The sequence below is a fragment of the Saccopteryx leptura genome, chromosome 6 (genome assembly GCF_036850995.1).
Source record: "Saccopteryx leptura isolate mSacLep1 chromosome 6, mSacLep1_pri_phased_curated, whole genome shotgun sequence".
Lineage (NCBI taxonomy): Eukaryota > Metazoa > Chordata > Mammalia > Chiroptera > Emballonuridae > Saccopteryx > Saccopteryx leptura.
The window spans coordinates 81860101-81866100 of record NC_089508.1 but is presented as its reverse complement, the minus strand read 5'-3'; positions in this window follow the sequence as shown (position 1 = coordinate 81866100).

Genomic DNA, 6000 nt, shown 5'->3' with positions numbered 1-6000 from the left:
GTAGAAGGAGTGTAAATATCTCTTAACCTCATTCAAGCTCTAGGAGTTGTTCAGCATAGTTACCCAATAGGTATTTCCTCCTAGCTGTTGCTTTCTGTGGAGTTTCACTTCATGCAGAGCTAAGTGGATCTTTATGCATGTTTCTCTGCATAGATCGCTCCTCTCCAATACTCTGTCCTCCAGATTCTGGCTGTCTCAGAATTTGTCCTTTCACGTCAGCAAGCTTTTGTGTGCTTAGTATGGGATCTTCCCTCCTGGGCTATCTTGTGCAGGCAGACAAGACCAGTGGTAGACTTCACCTCTGTTTCTCTTTCCTCAAGGATCACAGCCCTCCTCTAACTATGGTCTCAATGTCTGAAAGCATGTTTAATATATTTCATCCGGTTTTCTAGTTGTTTACGGTAAGTAGACTGGTTCCGTACCATTCAAAAGTAGAAGTCAACTATAGGTGGATTTTTAAGAAAGAGTTATGTCCCTTTTTTACTACTCATTGGCCAGAACTAAGGCTATCTCTACTTTTAAAGGAAACTGGAAATGCAGCATTTTTAAAAATGGGTGGTCTTATGCTCAGTGAAAACATTAGGGAAGAGAATTTTTTGAGAAAGAGTGAGCAGTATCTACCATAACTGTACAATTACTAGTTTAGTAGTTCACTGAGTGGAGGATCAGAGCCTTCCTTATTTCAGTGACCGGTGAAGAGCCTGGTGCTCATGAACAGCTCAGGAAAGTCACAATGTGGGGGGGAGAGCGGGGAGGGAATGGTCCCAAACACTAAACTCATAACTACACCACTAAAGAGAAAATTAGGCATGAAGAAAAAGACAATGCATGCTCGGAGAGGAGAGCCTTGGAGAAAAAGTTGAAAACTTTCTTGGACCTCTAAATGCATCAACCTATAGGTTATTTAAAAACTCTGTTGAGAAATTGAGGTCTAAAAAACCTGTTACTCCCCTCACTTCAAATATCCTTTACCAGTCACTCATAGCACTTCTTTCAAAGCTCAGATCATAAGCAAGCTACTAGATGAAGCCTTTTCTGACCCCCAGCCTATGGTAAATAGCTCTTTTATGGCATGATATATATTAAGTTCTTTTTGAAGCGGCAAAAGAAATAAAAAATCTTTTATTTTTGTTACTTCTTTGTTTTCCTTACAGTGCCTTCCAAAGTGAGCACAGAACATGTCAAATAAGAACATTGTTTCTGGATCTGGTGTCCAACACTAATTGGAAGATGTTTGAGGGTTAGCTGAGACATCAAAAGAGAACAAGCACGGTTATATCGCCTGCCTTTTTACCACTGGGGAGATGGGACCCCGTTCTCCGTGAGGCAGTCCTTGACTACTCTATCAAAACAGCAGACATTGCCTGACCAGGCAGTGGCACAGTGGATAGAGCATTGGACTGGGATGCCGAGGACCCAGGTTCGAGACCCCGAGGTCGCCAGCTTGAGCATGGGCTCATCTGGTTTGAGCAAAAGCTCACCAGCTTGGACCCAAGGTCACTGGCTCGAGCAAGGGGTCACTCAGTCTGCTGAAGGCCCACGGTCAAAGCACATATGAGAAAGCAATCAATGAACAACTAAGGTGTCACAACGAAAAACTGATGATTAATGCTTCTCATCTCTCTCCGTTCCTGTCTATCCCTCTCTCTGACTCTCTCTCTGTCTCTGTAAAATAAATAAATAAATAAATAAAAATAAATAAAAACAGCAGACACACATCATTACAACCCTTTCTTTTTAAAATTTTTTTCCTTACTCTCTTACCACAAAACATACAACATATTGTAGATATTTATTATCTTTCTTATTTTTTCTTAGCGAGAGAGAGAGAGAGACAGATAGGGGCAGACAGACAAGAAAGGAGAGTGATGAGAAGCATCAATTCTTCATTGCAGCACCTTAGTTGTTCATTGATTGATTTCTCATATGTGCCTGGACCAGGGGGCTCCAGCCAAACCAGTGACCTTTTGCTCAAGTGACCTTTGGGCTCAAGCCAGTGACCATGGGGTCATGTCTATGATGCCATACTCAAGCCTGTGACCCTGTGCTCAAGTTGGTGAGCCTGTGCTCAAGCCAGTGACCTTGGGGGTTTCAAACCTGGATCTTCTGTGTCCCAGGCCAATGCTCTATCTATTGTGCCACCACCTGGTCAGGCAATCTCTTTATCCATTCAGATAAGAATAGGGATATGTGCTCTCTCTCTCTTTTTTTGTCACTGCTATATTTCTTAGTGTGTAAACATTAACCCTTTGAATGAGTTTTTTCATGCTCACTGTCACCTAGGAGTGAGTTTTTATTTTCAAACAATAAAATTAGTTCTAGTTTTAGTTTTAGTAATTTAAAGTCATGTTTGTTTGATAACCAATTTAAAAAAACAAGAAGAACATATTTGCATTTCTTTGATGTTGCCTTACACATTTTTAAAATAAAAATTTTTGTACAATCATACTCTGGATGGTCAGGAGGCACGATGATGTACATAAACGTTTGTACTTCTCAAAGGGATAATGGAATAAAATAGTAGGAGAAGGAACAAGGAAGTTAAGTGACAGGGACACTATGGAAGAAACTAAGATGAGGTCTGAAAGTGTTGCAGGACATTTGCTACTCTCTAAATGACAAAGGGGGTTATGTTTGATGATGAGAAGATCTGAGCAGCTATTTAAGAGCCATGTAAAAAAGAAAGTGAAATATGAAGAGGTGGGTGAATCAGTTTTTCTCTGTCATGTTTGTGTAATTCAGACAATTCATATATTTAGTTTGTAGGAGAATCTTTTAAGAGTTACAGTAGAAAGTTACTAAATCACAGAAAAATTTATGAAGTAAGATAATATTGAATTTGTAATTAAAAATTAAAACAAAAGAACCAGAAATGCATTCTTCAATTTTTATTTGGTTTCCAATCAATAAATGTAGATTATTTTTCTATAATTAAACTTTAGATTGTCATGGGTCCTATAAACCAGTCCTATAATGACTGGTTCTTGTCCCCCTATTTTCCCCTGCCTTATGATTTGAAAATGGGTGTTTTATTTTCTTCTCTTTTTTACATTTATTCCAGAATCCCTTCTTCACTCCTTGGCTTCCATTCAGTACCAAAGGGCTCATTATTCCAAAGTTAAAAAGCCATAAGCTCGGGGAGTTTATAAAACAAACTGCAACAGAGGCACAGCTATCATCTTACCATCATAACCACTATGAATTGCTGGGTGGCACCAGGAAGTATACTGGTACCTTGGCATATGGCAGTTGGAACATGGTAATTTGGATAAATTAAAAGTTGGTATGGAATTGCCATTAAGCTTTTATCTGGTTCTGGAATATAAGTGTGAGAGTGTGAGTGTAAGAGAGTGTGTGTGTTGTGTGTGGGAAAGAAAGGGCAAGGAAGTAGGAAAGAGGATGTAAAATCCATCCTAGGCCCTGGCCGGTTGGCTCAGTGGTAGAGTGTCGGCCCAGCATGTGGATGTCTCGATTCAATTCTTAGACAGGGCACACAGGAGAAGTGACCATCTGCTTCTACACCTGCCCTCTTCCTTCTCTTTCTCTCATCCTCTCCCACAGCCATGGCTCTATTGGTTGAGTGCATTGGCCCTGGGTGCTGAGGATGGCTCTGTGGAGCCTCTGCCTCAGGTGCTAAAAATAGCTTGGTTGTGAGCATGGTTCCAGATGGGCAGAGCATCTGCCCCAGGTGGGGACTGCCAGGTGGATCCTGGTCAGGGCACACCTATGGGTCTGTCTCTCTATCTCCCCTCCTCTCACTTGGTAGAGAAGAAGAAAAAAAAAATCATCCTAGGCTCTGCTAACTTTATGTCTTGATTATAAATGGCCGGGAGGTATCACAACTCAACTCTACAGTCTTCCTCCTTCTGTGGATCTTAGTGTTTTATTGCCAGTTCTCTTTTGCTGGTGCCCACCAGCCTGGCTGGTTGATCAGCTTTGCTCACTCCATTTCCCGATCAAAGGAGTATTCTAACAGAAAGGATAGAATTCAAATTCCACAATGCATATAGCTTTCAAACAATCAAAAACATGTAAACAATAAGCAAAGCAGAAATGGAGGTTGGGGTCAGGAGGACAGAGATGTGTGAAAGAGTTGGTAGACTTTTACCTCATTGTAAATTTGGGTTAGACATAGGCCCACATACTTTTAATTTTAAACCAGAATTGTATAGCATGTAACAAAATTCCTGAAAGCATATGGCTGTCTAGGGTAAGAGGTCAACCAATTTAGCTACATTGAACTTCTCCTTGGAGAAAACATGGGTTGACAGTGTGAAAAAAAAAACATGGTGGCCAGCTTTCTCCCAACACAGTCCTCAAATGTAGGTTCAGATTTGATATCTAACTGTGTAGCAATGTCTCAGCACAACTGAACTCATTCACCCATCTGAATGTTGTCTGTAAATTCTAAAGCTAAAATTTATAGAGCCCAGTGAGCTGAAAATCACAGTACATTGTGCTACACAAGAAAATTAGTCTCGTGTTCAATTTCAAATTTAATTAAGGATAAAAAATTTCTTACAATATTTTAATGATTTTTTTCTCTTACACTCTTGGTGACAAATTTCCCATGGTTGGCAAACTCACTAACACTTTGTGACTTAGATACAGAAACCTATGCACCAGGTGGATAGAGTGCTAGCAACAACACCCACCCATCCAGTGAACCCAACGTAGAGGGGCAGGGATCTCCCCACTTGGCAAGGAGGACATCAGTGCTTGTAGGAAAAGAACCCTAGACTGCACAGACTAAATGGTTTTCATCATACCTGCCTCACAGCCCTGAAATAAAGTAGAAAAGGGGCAGTTTTTCCTTGGTCCCTTCTGATTTCTGTTATGAGAACCTGTAATGTTTCTTCCTGGCATTCTTCCTGTCCTTCTGTGTCTATCACGGCATTTTTTTCATGCCAGTTTAATGACTCCACCATGCTTGGAATAGCACTCAGCCACTTCTCTCCATGACTTCTCTTGTATTGGAAAAGAAGGAAAAACTCAACTTCCTCTGGGCTTAGGCAACAAAAACATTTTGGCACTGCAAATAAATTATCTAAATGTGTTGGGAGACATTTTATTCTCCGGATAAATGCTAAGTATTGTACCACATGGGAGTGAAATATGGTTGGTCAGGGAGGTTAGGAAATTAACCTCAAAGTACAGGGTGGCAGGTGGGAGTGTGGTGAACACACAAGGCTGTGGCTCTGTGTGACACCTGCTGTGCTATATCATCAACATGGGATCCTGGATAAAGGAAATCCTTCTGCCATTCTGTCCTTTGGGGTTATTTTTCTAACCTCCCTGAGTTCTAATAATGAAGTTATCAGACATATTCTAAACTGCACCAGGGGAGTTTGCAGTCATAAACCTGAGTCTCAGTATCTATCCACATTGCTAAAGGAGAAATGATGAGCCTTTCTTCTCTTCCCCTGCTTCTCCTCTGCTTCTGGTGAGAAATATTCCTCCCACAACTTTTTCTATTTGCTTCAGGGGTTGCTGAGAATCAGGAGCTGAGAGTGATGATGGAAATAACAATAGCTGCTATAATGCTGGTGGTCACAGCCAGGCAGGTTCACACAAGATTTGGGCAGACGGTAGAGAAACTGCAGAGCCAGAAAGGGTTGGGCCATTCTGTTTAATAAAGTCTCACAACAGCGGACAAGCACGCAGGCAGGGGAAACCTCTACTCTGGCACACAAATAGCAAGCATAGCCCCTCACAGTGGTGGGTGGGCAGGAAATCTGCCATCCACAATCCCCCATCTCTCTGGAGTGCAAGCACCCATAGCCTTACATAGGCCACACACATGTGGCACAGCCCCGCACTCACATACCAGTCAGGCAAAGTGCTTGCAGCTGGTAACCCCGCTAGCAAGCCTAACACAGCTGCCCCACAGCTGCTATTTACTGTGTTTATTTCATGAGCTAGACACTAGTATTTCCACTTCAATCCTCAAACAAATTTAGGATGAGAATGTTGCTTTCTCCATTTCCCCATAAGGAAACT